Source organism: Rattus norvegicus, chromosome 14 (assembly GCF_036323735.1).
Source record: "Rattus norvegicus strain BN/NHsdMcwi chromosome 14, GRCr8, whole genome shotgun sequence".
Classification (NCBI taxonomy): Eukaryota; Metazoa; Chordata; class Mammalia; order Rodentia; family Muridae; genus Rattus; species Rattus norvegicus.
The window spans coordinates 103,211,933-103,232,683 of NC_086032.1; the positions used below are offsets into that span (position 1 = coordinate 103,211,933).

A 20,751-nucleotide genomic window follows, 5' to 3' on the forward strand; every position below is an offset into this window, starting at 1 on the left:
TGATACAACAAATGGGTGGGCTTCTAAGAATGAATAAAAGGAGCCAAGTACAAAAGAATTTGTAATGTTCTGTATTCCGTATTGAGGTTAGGAGGATATGAAATTAAAATGAGGTGTCAGAAATAAAGAAGGCCCTCCTATGGATGAGTAATAGGCTAGAAAGGCACATAGAACTCTGTGTTTAAAGGCATACTGTGTATCTTACTTTGATTGTTTTAGGAACTAATCAAATTCACAGCATTGTATCTTTCCATTTTAGTGTGCGTCAATTGTATTTCATAACGGTTAAAGTTTAAAAGCACTTGTTGTGTTTTTCCATTGCTGTGACAAACACTTAACCAAAGCCACCGAAGCCAAGAAAAGATGTTTATTTCTTTGTTTGTTTATTTTTGGATTGGGTGATTGGACTCACGGTTCAAGAGGGATACGGTTTATCCTAGTGTAGAGCACCTGGCTGCAGGAGGATGAAGCAGCTGGTCATGTTGCCACTGCAGTCTGTCAGGAAAAAAAGGGAACAGAAATGGGCTAAGCAGTATAACGTCAAGGTAGGCCCCAGTGATCCACTTTCTCCAGTGAGGCTCCAGTGCCTAAAGGTTCTGGAAACCTCACTCTCAACCATGGGAGTAAGTATTCAAACCAGGTACTAGTGGGGAACATGTTGGTTTTAAGCCACATAAAGATTCAATACATTTCTGAAATAGTAGGTTACCAAGCTAAACATGGTGGTCAACACCCAGCCCTTAGAAGGCTGTGGCAGGTCAATTTAAACTTGAGCTTAAGGCCTGCCTAGGCGACCAATGATAATAATTCATTTGTATGGGGATGTCGGGGCACTAGGAGGAAAGGAGGAAGGTAAACTGTGATTGGAATGTAGTGTATGATAGATTAATTTATTAATAAATCAATTTAAAAGCATGACTTAAAAGACAAAAGGAAGATAATATTTATTTACACCTACAAAAATTTCATGTTAAAAATGTCAAAGTCATTATTAATATTATCAAAAATATTAAAGTTATACAGCTTGTGTTGAGTCATGTTTGGACTTCAATCCCAGTGTTGTTTAGCATAATGATTTGCTAATTTATTTTTATTTCAAAGATTCAGTTCATTGTCCTAAACATATAAAAAAGAGAGCTGCTAAGAAGGCGGAAAAACTTTATTAGAAAAAAATGCAGGAAAAGTTAGAAGTTTCCCCACCACCCTTGAAAATATCCAAACAGATTTTCTCTTTCAATTTGTGAAAGAAGACAGCCTCTTTTCAGCTGAATCTTATTAAGGTACCAAAGCATTGTGTAGCCAGATGAGAAAGCTGTGATTCAAAGGGTTCACGACACCTTCACTGACAATGCTTTCTCTGGGGCTGAGCCTGGAAAAGGAAAGGTGGCAGAGACCCGCCTCTGCATTGTAACCCCATCACCTGGCCTTGCTTCTCCAGCCTCCAGCTCCACCCACAGTAGCTCAGATGTATCTCAGAACAAGGTGACGGATGTGACTTTGTGGGAGAGGTCTAGTCCATCACAATTCTCAACCTCAAACTGGAGATAAAATTGGGAACTAAGATGCCTTTTTAGCTCCACTGGGAATTGAACAGAATGAAAATCTTTCTCTTTTTATTATTAGCTGACTTGTTTAACATACTCCCATTGATTAAAATCACCATAGTAAAGTGATTTTACCTAATTTTCTTTTTCTTTAAAATTCATCTATCTCTATCTATCTATCTATCTATCTATCTATCTATCTATCTATCTATCTATCTATCATCAATCCTATATAACAACACCTAATGTGAACCAACGACTGAACTAGTAGTCTTGCCTACCCTGGAAGTTAAACTGGAAACATGGAGAAGACATAACTATGGAGTTATTAGAGGAAACATTTAATGAGTGATTGGATCCAAATCACAGGTGATAGTAAGTGACCAGGTGAAGTTTTCCAATGCAGCCAAAAGTCGAGCAGAGAACTCATCATATTAGCATTTTGCCATGGCAGTAGGTATTTATTGAATTGAGTTATATATTACACAAGTCATGTATAAGAAGCAGTAAGAGGACAAGCTATTACTACCACTTATCTAGAGCAGTGCAGCTCCTAACTGTGCTCTAAAACCTGTCCTTTTGCTGACAGGCAAGTCCAGTTCTTGAGTATCATCATAGCAGCTTCTCTTGCATCAGACATTGACCATTAAGAAAACCACAACTGGTCTAAATGCAGAGATCAATTTATCACAGGGTGCCTGCTTCCAAGAAACCATCTACAGCACAACTCCTGCAGCTAAGGCTCTGGGCATCATGGAGAAGTGAATAGGAAGACTGTTAAGCTCTAGGGAACCAAGAAGCCCAATGCCATATTTTATCAGTGTTTTGAGAAGTTTGGTTTCTTTCCTTAAGTTTGATAGAGGTTAATACTTTTCTAAGCTGAATATATCTGTGCTTGTTGGGGGCAGGAATGACTCATTAAATGAATTTATGTACTGTCCTATTAATGCCCCGAATTTCACTGAATTCAAGTATGTATAGAAAAACTGTTAGGGATAAACACGATTCTATTTATCTAGTCTTAAAAAAATTTCTAGGGACAAAAAAATAAACAAAAAGCAAAACAAAACAACTCTAGAGGCAATAACTCTCTTGGAATATGAATCGCGATCCAGGATGATAGGAACTTAAGGATAAAAACCACCTCTGAACGTCTCTAACAGCAAATCTGAGGGGAAGGAAACTGCCTGCGAGAAAGAATTTGGGACACTTGAATTTAGAATATGGAGAGCCACTAATTAAAGACAATTTCTATTCCATTCCACTCTATTCTATAATTCCTGAACGCCCTTCCTGTCCTTATGCTGCTATCTCTTTAGATGTACCCCGAGTTGTCTGTTTCTTTGGATCACTAATGTTGACAGCAATGTTACTTCATGTACCTTTACTGTTACTTTTATTTAGATTCTATTTATCTAGTCTTAAAGAAAACACAACTCTCCTTCTTTCCACACTAGCCCCAATCAAATAGAGTGAGAGAGAAGATGAAGAGAGAGGGTGGGATAATTCAAAGGAATGAAATAAAGAAAAAAGAAGTGAAAGAGAGACAGAGGAAGGGTCAGGAAGTAGGAGTTTCTTAAATTAAGTAATTCCTAGACTTAAAAAGAAATGTTATTGATACATGATTCTTTATGTACAATAGCCATACTATTAAATTATTTGCAGATATTGTATCAGTGTAGTTATAAGAACTACATTCCTCCAAAGTTCATATGTTGAAGGTGAACCTCACACATTTAGACTCTAAGCATATTTGGAGAAAGAGCCTTTAAATGAGATCATTCCTACTGCAAAAGGACAGATACCCTTATAGGAATGGAAAGGGATGTCAGGGTTACTTGTAGAAAAAGAAGAGGCTATTGGTAGAAACAGGAAAAAGACAGCAATAATTTCTTTCTTTGGAAACTGCTACTTTTCTGCATTATAATATCTAATGATCATATGTTACTGGAATAAATTTAAATAACTGGAATAAAAAAATCAAGGCAACAATAAGAGAAACTTCACCTGCCATTTCTCTTCATCCACCAAGTGATAGCCAGTTTCACATGCCTACTTCTTAAACTATGTTTCTAAGCTTAACTGTTTCAGGGATATAAGAAATAATTTCAGATGACTCTTAAGGATAAAATAACATCACTAGAGTAACAGTAGTTTCAGTAATCATAATTATCGTTATTCAAAAGGAAGAATATATTTGGTTACTCTTATTAACTAGAACACAAAATAATGAGGAAGGGAGGAGAGGAGGGGAGGTCCTTCAAGGGGAAAGACCTTACTTAACATTCCTGATGTCATGGAAGCCAAACTTACAGAATCCACAGGTCAGTGCTGTTCCTGTAACTGGTGTTCTAGGTTGTTTCCTTGTTAGTGGAAATGTGTTGTTTTAACTTTTTCCACAGACAACTAGGGGAGGGAAAGCATTTTTACATTTTTCAAGTTAAAGTCCTTTATTAAGGGAAACCATTGCAGGGGATCAATGCAGGATCCTGGAGGAAGGAACTAAAGTAGAGAATTACGGAATGGTGCTACTTACCGGCTCACTGCTACTTCTGATTGCTCAACTTACTTTCCTATACAACCTGGATTTACCACTGTAGGGGGCAGCACCCCCTCCTCCATAATTCCTCAGAAATGCCCCACAAATATACCCTTCGGTCTAGTCTGGTGAAAGCAGTACCTCAGATTCCCTCTCCTGGGTATGTCCAGATTTGTGTCAACTTCCAGAATTAGTCAACACGAAATACTCTCTAGAGTCCTAGTTCCCATCATGAAAATGTGAGTCAAAGGCATGTTAGTTTTTCCTTAGCTTAATTACTTTAGCTCCCTCACTGAATGTCTATAAGTAAAACAGACAAAAACAGAAAACAAAACAAACAAAAAACATAAACAACCCAAGTCAGACAAAAACAAAACAAAACAAACCCCAAACAACAACAACAACAACAACAAAAAATGGGACTTTTTTATGTTGTTTTGTTTTTGTTTTTGTTTTGCCTTCTGGCTGCTGTTGTCACTTATTTGGTGCTTAGGGAAGCCAAAAGAAGGCATCAGGTCTCCTGGCACTGGAGTCACAGACAGATGTTAGCTGTCAGGAGGTACTAGGACCACTCTGTAAGAGCAGCAAATGCTTTAAACCTCTAAGTAATTTCTTCAGTTATTTTATGTCACGCAAATAGTCACTGTAGTATGACCATAACAACTAGTTTGCTAGACTGTACTTATGAATGCTGTAGATGAAGTGTCCAAGAGTTCTAAGAAGTTGATGTGGTCTAAGTTCTCACCCTGGGAAGGTATGACTGTGGGAAGCTGTTCCCTTGGCATGACTGAACTAAGGAGAAGTGGGACCAGGACTACTCTTGAAGCAAGGTAACCAAGCAAAGGTACACAGGTAGTAAATGGGGCAGTGTGTGAACAATTAAGAATGCAATTTAGCTTAAGCAGAAATACACAATGGAGTCAGGAATGTGACTGATTTGGAGTGACTCGGAGCTAGATGTAAGTTAGTTCCGAGCTGGGCACAATAGAGCCCCATAAGCTTCCTGACTACTCACTCTTCAGTGAGTATGTTCTGCACAATGCAAACCAAACCTGGGGCTAGAGAGATGGCTCAGTGCTTAAGAAAACTAGCTGACTTACAGAGGACCCAGGTTCAATTCCCAGCACCCACATGGTGGCTTGCAGCTATCTCTAACTCCATTCCTAGGAAATCTGTGACTCCATGAGCACTGCACACTCATAGTACATAGATACCCAATCAGGCAAACAGTGAAACACACAAAATAAAAAGAAATATGAATCTCAAATAAAAAAGAAAGAAATTTATAAGTGGTTCTAGGAGACCTAAATTTCTTCTACAGAAAGCAGTTACAATTATTTAAATTTATAATATTTTCATGTAACAGTTGAATCCAAAATGCTAGAATATAGATTATTAACATTAACTATGGCCTGCACCCAGAACTGAACTGAACAGGTACCACAGCTCCCTGTACCCAAATCCTGGGGTAAAGAGAGCTGGACCCTCAGAAGTAAGAACACTCCTGAGATGTTAGAGGAGACAACTACTTTCTGCCCACATTCCTGACCCAAGAGGAAATCGCCTAGTGCAATCTGTGCCCTCTGGGCACAGGGAACTGGGGGCAGTCAGGGGCAGGAACCTTCAGTTTTCTGAGTTTGCCAAACGCTGAAAGACAGTCGCCAGGAGCTCCTCCTCACCTGGGTTAAGACCAACTTTTCTGCTCCAAGCTACCTGCTTGGTGGCCCCAGGACACACAAAGGGAGAAGTCCTCTGGGACAGGACACTCCCCTGCACCCAAATTCCATGGGGGAGAGAGCTGGACCCTCAGAAGTAAGGACACTCCTGAGATGTTAGAGGAGACAACTACTTTCTGCCTACATTCCTGACCCAAGAGGAAATTGCCTAGTGCAAGCAAGAGATGTCAGAATCATTGCCCTTATTTGCATGTGGAATGAAGGAATGATGTGATCGGAGACTAATAATGGCAGGAATTACCTAAGAGCAGTCAGGAGCAGGACCCTTCTGTTTTCTGCCTGTGCCAAGAGCTGAAAGCCAATCACCAGAAGTGCCTACACACCTGAGAGCACAGGTAAGACTAACTCTCCTGTGCCAAACAACCCTTCTGGAGGTTTCAGGTCACACAAACCCAGGAGCAGCTTTCTGTTCCCAGATCCAGGTGAAAGAAAGCAGGTCTACCAGAGTGCTGACACACAGGCCTACAGGTAGTTTAAGCCACTGTCAGAGACAGCAAGACAAGATAACACCAGAGACAACCTGATGGTGAGAAGCAAGAAAAGGAAGCTAAACAACAGAAACCAAGACTACATGGAATCATCAGAGCCAAGTTCACCCACCAAAGCAAATACTGGATATCCAAACACTCTGGAAAAGCAAGATTTAGATATGAAATCACATTTTATGATGATGATGATGGAGGACTTTAAGAAGGACATAAATAAATCCCTTAAATACAGGACCACAATTAAGTAGAATCCCTTAAAAAGGAAACACAAAAATCCCTTAAAGAATCCCTTAAAGGATTATAGGAAAACACAACCAAACAGGTGAAGGAAATAAACAAAACAATCCAGGATTTAAAAATGGAAATAGAAACAATAAAGAAAGCACAAAGGGAGACAACCCTGGAAATAGAAAACCTAGGGAAGAGATCAGAAGTCATAGATGCAAGCACTACCAACAGAATACAAGAGATAGAAGAGAGAATCTCACGGGCAGAAGAGACCATAGAACACATCAATACAACCATCAAAGATAATGTAAGACACAAAAAGCTCCTAGCCCTAAACATCCAGGAAATCCAGGACACAATGAAGAGATCAAACCTAAGGATGATTGGAATAGAAGAGAGTGAAGACTCCCAACTTAAATGGCCAGTGAATATTTTCAACAAAATTATAGAAGAAATCTTCCCTAACCTAAAGAAAGATGCTCATAAACATGCAAGAACCATACAGACCTCCAAATAGATTGGACCAGAAAAAATTCCTCCCATCACATAATAGTCAAAAATACCAAATGCACAAAACAAAGAAAGAATTTTTAAAAGCAGTAAGGGAAAAAGGTCAAGTAACATATAAAGGCAGACCCATCAGAATTACACCAGACTTCTCACCAGAGACTATGAAAGTCACAAGATCCTGAGCAGATGTCATACAGACCCTAAGAGAACGCAAATGCCAGCTCAGGCTACTATATCCAGTAAAGTCTCAATTAGCATAGTTGGAGAAACCAAGATATTCCATGACAAAACCAAATTTACACAATATCTTTCTACAGATCCAGCCCTACAAAGGATAATAGATGGAGAACTCCAACACAAGGAGGGAAACTATGCCCTAAAAAAAGCAAGAAACTAATCTCCTTGCAACGACACCAAAAGAAGAGAGATACACAAACATGATTCCACCTCTAACAACAAAAATGACAGGAAACAACAATCACTATTCCTTAATATCTCTTAACATCAATGGACTTAATTCTCGAATAAAAGGGCATAAACTAACAGATTGGTTACCTAAAGAGGACACAGCATTTTGCTGCATATAGGAAACACACCTCAGAAACAAAGACAGATACTACTTGAGAGTAAAAGACTGAAAAACAACTTTTCAAGTGAATGGCCCCAAGAAACAAGCTGGCGTAGCCATTCTAATATTGAATAAAATTGACTTTTAACTAACAGTCACCAAAAAAGATAAGGAAGGACACTTCATATTCAACAAAGGAAAAATCCACCAAGATGAACTCTCAATCCTAAATATCTATGCTCCAAATACAAGAGCACCTACATTCATAAAAGAAACCTTACTAAAGCTCAAAGCACACACTGCACCTCACTCAATAATAGTAGATTTCACCACTCCACTCTCATCAATGGACAGATCATGGAAATAGAAATTAAACAGAAACATAGAGAAACTAGCAGATGTTATGAACCAAATGGACTAAACAGATATTTATAGAACATTTCATCCTCAAACAAAAGAATATACCTTCTCAGGATCACACAGTACCTTCTCCAAAATTGGCCATATAATCAGTCATAAGACAGGCCTCAACAGATACAAGATTTAAATAATCCCAGGCATTCTATCAGATCAACGCAGACTAAGGCTGGCCTTCAATAACAACAAAAACGACAGAAATCCCACATATACATGGGAGTTGAACAACACCCTACTCAATGATAACTTGGTCAAAGAAGACATAAAGAAAGAAATTAAAGACTTTTTAGAATTTAATGAAAATGAAGGCACAACAAAATTATGGGACACAATTGAAAGCAGTGCTAAGAGGAAAAATCATAGCTCTGAGTACCTCCAAAAAGAAACAAGAGAGAGCATACATACATTAGCAGATTGACAGCACTACTAAAAGCTCTAAAACAAAAGAAGCAAATACACCAAAAGGAATAGAGGACAGGAAATAACCAAACTCAGGGCTGAAATCAACCAAGTAGAAACAAAAAGGACCATACAAAGAATCGACAAAACTAGGAGCTGGTTCTTTGAGAAAATCAACATATTCTCAAATCAATGATTCAAAACATCATCAGATCCTACTGCAAAACCTATATTCAGCAAAACTGGAAAATCTGGAGGAAATGGACAATTATCTAGACAAATATGTGGTACAAAAGTTAAATCAGGATCAGATAAACCATTTAAAGAACCCCACAACTCCTAAAGAAACAGAAGCAGTTATTAAAATCTCCCAAACTATAGGAGACCAGAACCAGATGAATTTAGTGCAGAATTCTATCAGACCTTCATAGAGGACCTCATACCAATACTGTCCAAACTATTCCACAAAATAGAAACAGATGAAGCACTACCAAATTCCTTCTATGAAGCCACAATTACACTTACACCTAAAACACAGAAAGACCCAACAAAGACAGAGATCTTCAGACCAATTTCCCTTATGAATAGCAACACAAAAATACTCAATAATAAAATTCTCACAAACCGAATCCAAGAACACATCAAAATGATCATCCATCATGATCAAGTAGGCTTTATCCCATAGATGCAGGGATGGTTCAATATATGGAAATACATGAATGTAATCCACTATATAAAAAAAACTCAAAGAAAAAAAAACATGATCATTTCATTAGATGCTGAGAAAGTATTTGACAATATTCAACACTGCTTCATGATAAAGTCTTGGAAAGATCACAAATTCAAGGTCCATACCTAAACATAGTAAAAGCAATATACAGCAAACCAGTAGCTAACATCAAACTAAATGGAGAGAAACTTGAAGCAATCCCACTAAAATCAGGGACTAGACAAGCCTGCCCACTCTCTCCCTACTTATTCAATATAGTATTTGAAGTCCTAGTCAGAGCAATCAGACAACAAAAGGAAGTCAAAGGGATACAAATTGGAAAGGAAGAAGTCAAAATATCACTATTTGCAGATGATATGATAGTATACTTAAGTGACCCCAAAAGTAGTTAGAGAACTACTAAGCCTGATAAACAACTTCAGCACAGTGGCTGGGTATAAAAATTAACACAAATCAATCAGTAGCGTTCGTCTAGTCAAAGGACAAACAGGCTGAGAAAGAAATTAGGGAAATGACACCCTTCACAGTAGTCACAAGTAACATAAAATACATCAATGTGACTCTAATTATGCAAGTGAAAGATCTGTATGACAAGAATTTCAAGTCTTTGAAGAAAGAAATTGAAGATCTCAGAAAATGGAAAGACCTCCCTTGCTCATGGATTGGCAGGATTAATATAGTAAAAGTGACCATTTTGCCAAAAGCAATCTAGAGATTCAATGCAATTCACATCAAAATTCCAATTCAATTCTTCACAGAGTTAGAAAGAACAATTTGCAAATACATTTGGAATAACAAAAAAACCCGGGATACTGAAAACTATCCTCAACAATAAAAGAATTTCTAGGGGAAGTACCATACCTGACCACAAGCAGTATTATGAGCAATAGTGATAAAAAACCTTATGGTATTGGTACAGAGACAGACACGTAGATCAATGAAATACAGTTGAAGACCCAGAAATGAACCCACACAATTATGGTCACTTGATCTTTGACAAAGGAGGTAAAATCATCCAGTTGGGGGAAAAAGATAGCATTTTCAACATATGGTGCTGGTTCAACTGGAGGTCAGCATGTAGAAGAATGCAAATTGATCCATTCTTATCACCATGTACAAAGCTTAAGTCCAAGTGTATCAAGAACCTCCACATCAAACCAGATACAGTCAAACTAATAGAAGAAAAATTGGGGAAGAATCTTGATCACATAGGGACTGGGGAAAATTTCCTGAACAAAACACCAATGGGTTATGCTCAAAGATCAAGAATCATCAAACGGGATCTCATAAAACTGCAAAGCTTCTGTAAGGCAAAGGACACTGTCATTCGGACAAAATGGCAATCAATAGATTGGGAAAAGATCTTTACCAATCTTCCATTTGATAGAGGGTTAATATCCAAAATATACAAATAACTCAAGAAGTTAGACTCCAGAGAGCCAAATAACCCTATTAAAACTGGTGTACAGAGCTAAAGAAATAATTCTCAACTGAGGAATATTGAAATGCTGAGGAGTACCTAAAGAAATGTTCAACATCCTTAAGCATCAGGGAAATGCAAATCAAAACTACCCTGAGATTCCACCTCACACTAGTAAAAATGGTTAAGATAAAAAACTCAGGTGACAGCAGATGCTGGCGAGGATGTGGAGAAAGAGGAACACTCCTCCATTGTTGGTGGGATTGCAAACTGGTACAACCACTCTAGAAATCAGTCTGGAGGTTCCTCAGAAAATGAACATAGTACTACCTTAGGAACAAGCTATACCGCTCATGGGCATATGCCCAAAAGCTGCTCCAACATATAACAAAGATTCATGCTCTACTACATTCATAGCAGCCTTATTTATAATAGCCAGAAGCTGGAATGAACCTGTATATTCTTCAACAGAGGTATGAATACAAAAATTGTGGTACATCTACATAATGGAGTACTACTCAGCTATCAAAAACAATGACTTCATGAAATTCATAGGCAAATGGATTGAACTAGAATATATCATCCTGAGTGAGGTAACCCAATCACAGAAAAACACACATGGTATGTTCTCACTGATAAGTGGATATTAGCCCAAAAGCTTAAATTATCCAAGATACAATTCACAAACCACTTGAAGCTCAAGAAGAAGGATGACCAAAATGTGTATGCTTCACTCCTTCTTATAAAGCAGAACAAAAATATTCGTAGGTGGGTATATGAAGGCAAAGTTTGGAGCAGAGACTGAAGGAGCGGCCACTTAGAGCCTGCCCCACATGAGTATATAGCATACATACATACATACATACATACATACATGCATACATACATGTGTGTGTGTGTGTGTGTGTGTGTGTGTGTGTGTGTGTACACATGCAGCCACCACCAAAACTAGATAAAATGGATGAAGTTAAGAAGTGCATGCTGACAGGAATCTGATATAGCTGTCTCCTGAGAGGCACAGCCAAATCATGGCAAATACAGAGGCAAATGGTGCTAGCAGCAAACCATTGAATTGTGAACAGCATCCCTGTTGAAGGAATTAGAGAAAGGATTGAAAGAGCTGAACGGGTGTGTGATCTCATAAGAACAATGCCAACCAACCAGAACTCCCAGGGACTAAACCACCATTCAGAGAGTGCACATGGACTGACCCCTTGACTCCAGCTGCATATGTAGCAGAGAATCACCTTGTTGGGCACCAATGGAAGGAGAAGCCTTGGTACTACCATGTCTGGACCTCCCCAGTGTAGGGGAATGTGTGTGGGGGGGATGGGAAGGGGAACACCCTTAGAGAAGGAGGGGGATGGGATAGGGGGCTTATCTTCAGGAAACTGGGAAACAGAATAACATTTGAAATATAAATTAAAAAATACAATAAAAGAAAAAAAACATTAACTATATAACTATGGACCAACACCCAAGTATTTATGCCAACTTTCACCCATGAATCTCAAAGTGTTTTTTAAACATAAATTAATTGAGGTTCAAAATTAGTTAACATGTAATAGTTTTTCATTGTATAGTCCAGACTTTGCACCTTCATTGATTTTTACGTGCTAGTAGTCTGTGCCTCACTTTTGAAAACTTTCCGCTTCCCTGTGCAATCTGGAAAAGAGAAGAAGGATCAGACTAACAGTGCATGGGAGGGGGAACTTTGACTTTAATTTGGACTTCGATGCTGGTGGTATGTTTTCAAATACTGCCTCTGTAACAACGAGGACTAGCTGTGTGTAACACAGGAGAGCTGGAACATGAACTCCATTGTATCCTCCCTTGCTTTTTCCCCCCTTCCTGCATGCCAGGATTTTAATGTTTTGCCTTGATCCAGATTTATATGGAAACAGTGACGTGATGCTAATGTCGGGATAAGACATGGACAATTTGTGTGGAGTAAGTGTCAAGAAAATATGACCCTGTGCCTGAAATGGGGCAAATGCTGACCAATTAGATATTTCTCTATGAGTGGTTAACTTTGAGTAAATGCACTAAGATTTGTAATAGAAATGTCTGTCTGGAAAGTAATTAGAAAAGATGAAGTGAAAAGAGGGGGTCAGAATGTGTATTATATGTGGGGGTGGAATCGAAGTCACTTTCTTGGGACATCTTACTAGTTTCCAACAGTAGATCGGGATTTGGAATTTGTTTGTTCTGACAATCACGGTCTGAAAATATTTGCTAATAAAATATTTGCTACTTTAATAGGGGAAGCCGAGGCCCAAGTTGGCAAATCCTGGCTGGGTGAGTGGCGACTTTGCATCTGCATCCTGTTAGGAATGCCCTGACCTTGCAGGGAGCAGGTTGGGGGTGGAATCGCTTATGTATGTGTCTGGGCTGAGCAGCTGGCCCTTGGCTTCTGAGGTGTCCTTCTTCCAGGGTCAGACCCAGGCCAGTGCAGGGTTAGCCCCCTGGCCTTGATATACTCCACATGGCCCACATTCTCCATCCGATCACCCTGGTTATGGCTGATCTATAATATCTCTGCTCATACTTTCCTGTCGGCCAGGCTGGCCCAATCCTGCCACAGAGAATGCAGCTCAGTTTCAAGTATCCATGCTTCCCTTGGGGACATTCTTCTAGGCTGCCTGTTCCAAGGACTACAGTGGTAACAAAATTTCTGAGATTCACTTGTTTGCTTCGGTGACGGCAAAGTCACTGTCATTGCATTGAATTCTCCTCAACTAGAGCTGGAGATGGCTAAGTGGTTAAGAGCACCAAATGCTCTTCCAAATGGACCTGGGTTTTAATCCCGGAACCCACATTCCCAGTTCACAACTGTCCGTAACTTTAACATCTGATACTCCCACACAGACATATACACTAAAGAAAGACCAACACGCCTAAATACAAATAATTTTTCTAAAGCAGATAAGTAGAAAATAGATTGATAAGAAATGATCCTTTGGAGTGGGGAACAGAGACCTTTTTTCTTCTTTGAAAAAAAAATGTTCAATTCTTTTCTGAAAATACGGAAATCCTTTGTTGGCATTTGTATCTAGCCAGACTGTCCTTGGATGAAGGTACTGAGCAATTGGGCTCTTTGTCTACTCATCTGTCTGCTTTCACCCATGGCAGTAGCCACAGAAAGAACTCTCCTCACTCCTGTCCTGCTGTGCTGGTCTTAACAATTCTTCAAGCTCCAGCCTTCGTCCTCAACTCTTATTGAAGTATAGCTATCCGCCCACCCAGCCCTTGGCTGTCTCCAGCCACTAAACCCAAGCAGCGATTTATTACAGACGATACTTACATTATTTTATTCTGAAATTGAAACTTTTCAGGTGCTTCACAGCTTCTTGTCCTTTCTATAGCAGGGACCAAACACTATACTCAAAGGTCTCTTCAGTAAACACCACAGCGTCGACTTCATGGTCTGAATGACTGCTTTTCCCTTGACTGAAAATGCTAAGACAAGAGGAGTCATTTGTTTTACCCAGTTATTTAATAAGGACAATAATGCACATAAAATCATATTTTTCATATTTTATTGAATTTGGGCTTTTTAAAAACAAGTTAGTTAATTATAGAGAAGTCGGGCACAATGGTATCCACAGCACTTCTGGAACAACAAAAACAGCTGGTTTCTGAACTCTTTTATGCCGAAACCGAACAGGCCCTACAATCCTCAGCCTCTGACTTTTACTCTTTTGTTGTATAAAGTGACTTCCTGGCTGCTTACGAGGGCACAGCCCACTGTTGGAGAATTTATGTTACCTCTTTTTCACCACTCCCGACACTGACAAGCCATTAATCAAACTCAATTCCAAATTTTCCAGAAAGGGAGTGTAATTGACCCAATTTGAATTAAATGGCCATTCCAGATCTACTTAACTATCAGTGAGGAGCCACGATACATAAATAATGGAACCTCTGGGGCCAGCTCTCTGAGCAGAAAGGTGACTATAGTCCAGTCAGACTCCCCCTGATGTTACCCACTGCAAGACCAATCTTATATTTGGTCTTCCACATAATGTTCAAATATAGTCAGTAATACCATGTACTCAGATGCTTTATTTAGAAAACCAGATATAATTTTTCTTCCTTCTGTTTTGCCGGGACTTGTTGATGACTTCTAGCTGCCTCTGTTTTTATCATTTTCGTGAGTCTGGATGTCATGAGGACCCGAATCCTTGTCTCTGGCTGTTTAGCTATCACAGTCTTCTAATTATCTAATCCTGGTTTCCAATCCCATTCCTCTTCCAATGTCCAATATTAGAATACAGGCTACTCACATTATCCTATTCATTTCTCACTCCTTCAGGGCTAATTAATATTTAGTAATCATCTATGACAAGTTTCCTTTTTGGGAAAATAAAAATGGAAAGTCGGACCATAAATGCTTCCTACATACTTGAGATCTCAAATGAGACAGAATAATCAGAGTGAAGAAAACCCTCAGGCCGCTATGAGTTGGGTGGAGTTTTAAAGTCTTCATGCCCTGAGAAGGAACGTCACAATAACGGCATGGAAGAGGGGATCACAGCAGAAGAAAGAATAAAAGCCAATAGATTTGTCATAAACACAGATATTGTCAGTGTGCATTCTGTGCAGTGCGCAGAGGTGTGTGGTGGTGGGGGGTGGAGATTGCCCTTGTGATGTAAGATGTGGGATGAGGAGTGAGGCGTCACAGGCTGCCGAGACTCCTGGAAGAGTCCTGATCGGCCTTATATGACATTAGATCTAAGATGGCTCCCAGAACACCAGAGACACAGCAAAAGGAATGGAGGTAGGGCAGAGGTTGCTTCTCCAGTCTTCACAGAAGGCCTAATAGGTTATATTGCTCTCCCACCCACTCCTTCTAAGCAGCCTCATCAGGAAGAGCTCTTATTGGAGCAAGGTGGCGGCATGAGGAGATATGATTGGCGGAGGATTTAAAGGCTTGGGATTGGCTTAAACACTGTACTGTGTAATGAACTCAGATCTGCACCTTGATGCTGATCTCTGGAGTTCGGTTCCCATGGTTCATCGAGTGACTCCATCACCTCTCACCCCCGCCCCATCCTCTTTGGTTCTGTTTCCATACAGAATGGAGGAGGGTTGAGATTAGAAAGACCGCGAAGGGCTTGGCCGTGTGTTTTGAGGGTAACTTTAGGAAGAAAACATCATACATGACATTTATTATAGCTCCTATGAAAATGGATTACTGAACGGGAGGAAATGACCAGAGAGAACAGTTATCTATAGCTGCCGAAGTCCAGGAAGATGGGAATGGCAGGTACCCACGCTGGAGGTACAACGAATAGGACTTGAATAAATGTCAGGGAGGCAAGGGGAAAGGAAGAGCAAGGAGATGCCTAAATTAGACAAACGCTGGTGTGTGCTTGAGATAACTGGTGCTACTATAACATAACACTAGAAGCTGGTACCTTATGAACAACACAAAGCAGTCCCTCAGCGTTCTGGGGGCTAAGAAAGACATAAAAGTCCCAGGAGCTTTGGCATTTGGTAAGGGCACATTCTATGATTTGTCAAAAGTTGTCATCTTCTTGTGTCCTCCTGTGAAGGAAAGGGTGTGGCAGCTCCTTTCTTCCCTATGGGGCCTTCCAAATACTTCATCTCCTAACGCCATCACCTTAAAGTTAGAGGTAGAATATGAGTTGAAGAAGGAATGGCCAACATTCACAGCAGTGCCTTTCCTGAAACAGGGAAGACAGGGGAAGGGACTAACAAAGTAAGAGAGTGATGGGTGGGAGAAACGAATGTTAACCAGGAAGTTAAAGGCAGCAGTCATAATAGAAGAGAACTAGGGAGTATTTAATAATATCCAACAAAGACACAGCATTTAAATCTGTATTAGTAGGTGATGTTAAGAATAATAAAATGAGAAGGACAGAAAGGGAACAGAGAAGCTCTGAACTGAGGTCTAAGCACTCTAACACACACAGGTCAAACATCAGAGTATGGAGATCGAATGGGTCTGCCCATATTCCTGTTAACCTGAAGATTCCAGGAACCAATGACCTTGAACAGTGCACGTTGCTGCAGCTTCCTAGTTCTCACAATTCAGAGCCATCTTTGGCCTTCCCCTAAAGAATGCAGAAAATTGGCATTTGCACAAAAATGTGTGTTTTCAGAACAAGGATAATATAAAGCTGATATCCCCAGCAGTAAGCCTCCCAACTGCCCCCCAGGACAGTCTGAATGAAAAAATGATTATGTACTTAATGTCCACTGAGCACCCCGGGGAGAAAAAGAGCATACTATAATTGCCAAGTATTATTTTTACCATTATTAATACATGAATCATTCATTAGAGGGGGAAAAGGAACTAGGAATGGGAAAGTCGAAAGATAATAGGCTGTGTTTATAATGTTGCACAGAAGGAGCTGCCTACACAAATCCCCTCCCATATACATCCAGACACGCACATGCTGAATATGTCCTCATCGCAAAGACAACCCCTCAGCAGCCACCCAGAGGGCTGAGCATTAGTGTCAGCTGAATATCTATCTTGTGCCTCATATCTGTCTTTCTTGACCTTAGGCTGCCCTGGTGCAAGGTTCTGGTAGGGAGTCAGCTGCCTTAGTAGGATAAAACTATCTTACTAAGAGATCATCCTCAGAGAGGATGGTATTTTCAAATGGAGTAAGTCAATTTTAAGACAACGAAAGAATTTACAGATGTTTGGATAGACTTTAAGGTTACCATACAGAAGTGCCTAAACCTTGGATTATCTGTTAGAATTACTTTTTCATTTAAAACCCGAGGCTCTCACCACGAGCAAGGCAGTGAAACGAAAAGCACGACACGAAGGCATTGGAGTAAATGTTTAGAAACACAAAACGAAACAACTCCGACATCATTTTTAGACCTTTATTTGAATGAAATATTTAAAACCAACAGATCTCAATTTTAAAGCATTCCATCTCTGTGTATTTTGTAAAGCGGGAAAAAAAATCTACTTCTCTTAAACGAAACCTCAGGGCTTTGTGTAGACAATGCCAAAGTAGTTGTTTTGGAAGGAAAACAAAACAAAACAGATCTCTTTGGATACCTCAGATTGGATTTTACGTCAAAAGAGTTGTGTTGATGCTAAACCTGCAAGAAGGAAGACAAGGGATTCTTATGAATAAGAACCGAGAGAACGCAGTGGCGCCATAGTCCACTGCCACGACTGTTGCCTCTTTAAGGACAGTGGGGCGAGTGGGAGTGTGGAAGTGGCCTGGGTAAATAAGTTCTTAAACTTCATTTAAATATCAAGGTGCAGAGCTCTGAAGCTGAGTGTAAGTTATTTAGAGCCTAGACAGTGACAACAGAGTCCCTCAAGCCCCAAAGATGAGGTGCATGGCTGCCTATCCGACTATCCCACCTGTCTGTTCTCTCTGTGTGCGCACTGTGGGTCCACAGAAGCTTTATAAGCAACTGCTTGCCCTGTGAAAAACCCGCCCCCTCTCCCAACCACGCCTGTTCAACTCTCAGAGATGTTTAGAAAGTAAACCGGAAGTAAATGTTTCTGAGACATCTTTTATTTAGCCAGCGGGGGATGGCTACCTATATTTAGTGGTATTTTCTGATCTACCAGTTCACATGCTGAAGATCTTCAAGATTTCCTAACAAAGCACTCGTCTAGGACCTGGTGGGCTTGCTTCAACGGATATGGATTTATTTTCATATTTCTTCTGTTGTTTTGATGGGATTTGAAGGGAGAGAAGAGGAAAGCTGTTTGTTCAGTCAGCCATCTTGATTTAGAGTTGCTCACCTTTTATCAGGGCAGGCACAGAGGGACAGAACTCCTGCCCTAGATCCTTTAAAAAGTAATTGTGAGAGACATTTAGCATGTTCAAAAGACTGGCAACCTGACCTACATTCTTTCAGTATATTGATTTGCAAAACCCAAGTCTTTCTTTACTTTCATATTTTCTTGTGCATCAATTCTTTAACAAAGGGAAAATAGGAAAGGGAAAAGGGGCTACTCAGTGTATCCACGTTTACACTCAATTTTCTAAGCATTATAAGCACAGAGTATTACTTAGGAGATTAGGTTTTACCCTAATGCAAATTCAAAATTGGGCTTTCCTACAAACAGAGATTCTTTATATCGTTATGTAATTAAAGTGAGAAATAAAACAATGCATGTTTATAAAATTATTCGGTAAAATATACTACTCAGTAAACTGCACATAAAGTCTACTCGCGGAAGAAAAGCCGTAGACGAAAGTCATTACTCATTTGAGACTCGGTAATTGGAGCTGGTGGAAGAGCGTGCAAGCCAGTGCATATGTGTGCTCAGCCTCCATGGAGAGCTTCTACCAAAGAAGTGTTGCTGCTCAGGGATTTTTCTCACTGAAATCCAATGCACAGACTCCTAGCAAGACAAACGAAGGTTTGGTTACTTGCAGGAATGTGTAAGGGCTAATGGAATAAAGGGAAACAGAACAGAGGAACAGAGGGAGTAACACATAATGGACTCTGGCTTCTCACGTGCCAACCATCATGCACCACGTCTGTGTGCCTTCCTTTTGAAGCATACTTCTTTGACCCTCTTTCTTAGTACCAGTGCCCTTTTGTTGCTAAGCACCTGTTCAGAAATCCTATGCTAATGCTTCCTCTGAGAATCCCTCCCCAGTGACTTCTCCATGTTCCTGACTTTTCCTTCTCTGTCCTCATTAACCTACTTGAATAATTTTTGATTTTTTTCAAAAAAATACATCTAACTTCTCCCCCACACCAATTGAATTTCTTCTGCTTATCCTCCATGCTAATTTTCTCTTTTCCCATTTAACTCCTCATTTCAACTCAAAATCAAATATTTTTTTCTGACATAGTAAAATCTAGGATGCTATCGTATTGTCATTCGCAGTACAGTGCTTTAAAATTTTACCTTGTGCACACATGTATGTGAGTCCATTAGCACATTGAGTTCTCAGGAAAATTTATTTTAAAAATTTACAATGTGCTTTTACATCCCATTGAGTTTAAGGGAGATATTATAAACCTGTGTCAATGCTACAAAAACAGAAAATGAAAAAGAGGAAGGATTCGTCTATCCTAGAGACACAGTCTTCTCTTAAGTGTCAGAGCTGGGGTAGAAGTGATGCTACTGTAGGGTTCCCATAAAACTCATTGCAGGCAGACACTCAGGAGTATGTACTGAAAAGTACATTTGACCTAGCCCGTGTCTGGGCTTAAATCTGACTGGCTGTGTGACTCTGAGTGAATCTTCAGTCCTCTTTGACCTTCTGTTGTCTCTGTCGAGTTCCTGCAGTGCCTGTCACAAAGGAAGTGGGCTGTAAAGACAACAGTATCTGTTACAAGCACAGCTCTGTAAAAACATTAGACCTGATAGACTGTTGTATTTCATAGCTTCCAATGCAGCTTTCGCCAAGCAAAAGCGACTCCCTGGTACAGCTGTGTGTCAATGGTGTTTCTCAGTTGCCCTGCAATTCCTGTGGCTTTGAAAACTGTTGTTTGAATTTCCAGGTGAAGAAGGGGAAGATTTGGATATATTCAAGAATAAGTTGTTCAAAATCTGCACCTAGACCATGGGCAAAATTCTAGTTAGTTACTGCTAAGACAGTTTTTTGTTCTCAACCCAATTAGCACCATATGGCTATGTCTTATTTAGAACCCTCCACTTTGGCCCGTAGAGCAGAAGCGCAGATCGGTGTCCACAAAAGGCTCTTCCTCAGGACCAGTGCGAAGTGCTTGGGAAAGGGTCAGCCAATGTGATAGTACTCCTTAAAAGTAAGTTTTCACATAGAGAAGCTGCACTTACAGATAATGAGGCAGAAAGATTTTTATTTTCTGCTTGGGGACTGGATTTCTCCTGCAACAAGAGTTAACCAGAAGTCTAGGGGAAGCTGTGAAGCTTCCTATAACTTGGGTCATTGGGAAAATCATTTCAGGACTAGTTAATGAGTTAAATAATACACAAGTGACAGGCCTATATATTTAAGGGAAGGGGAGAAATGGGTTACTTCTCACAGGAACAATGGCATATAGGGACAAAGCGGGAAGGAGTAATGGAGGTCACCTTAGACACGAGCTGCCACAGTGAGCTCTCTTCCATCTTCTGTCTGTTGGCTGATTCATATCCATGTCCAGTCTGTCCTGTCTGTCACTCACCCAGTACCAGGCCAGTCATTTCCCCTAGATTATATGGAATGTGTGTGCTATGT

At 40.0% G+C, this 20,751-nt stretch overlaps 2 long non-coding RNA genes across 9 annotated transcripts in view; one reads left to right on the forward strand and one right to left on the reverse strand.

Annotated features, from left to right (window-relative positions):
• Positions 1 to 352: 352 nt before the first annotated feature.
• On the reverse strand, positions 353 to 15,060 carry LOC108352862 (uncharacterized). Of its 2 annotated transcripts, none has more exons than XR_001841252.3 (3): positions 14,985 to 15,060; positions 13,884 to 14,038; positions 353 to 495 (listed from the first exon to the last, which is right to left on the reverse strand). It is a non-coding gene; the product is annotated as an uncharacterized LOC108352862 (long non-coding RNA). The 2 variants fall into 2 exon arrangements; XR_005493055.2 differs by having other exon boundaries at positions 14,866 to 15,059.
• Positions 15,061 to 15,230: 170 nt separating this feature from the next.
• The window catches only part of LOC103693221 (uncharacterized), a 160,197-nt gene continuing 154,676 nt past the window's right edge, over positions 15,231 to 20,751 (forward strand). For 4 of the 7 annotated variants that reach the window (XR_010057630.1, XR_010057631.1, XR_010057628.1 and 1 more), the window contains exon 1: positions 15,250 to 20,317. This is a non-coding gene — a long non-coding RNA (uncharacterized LOC103693221). Of the gene's footprint in view, positions 20,318 to 20,751 lie in introns of all 7 variants that reach the window. The other 3 variants (XR_005493500.2, XR_005493504.2, XR_010057633.1) reach the window with 3 other exon arrangements.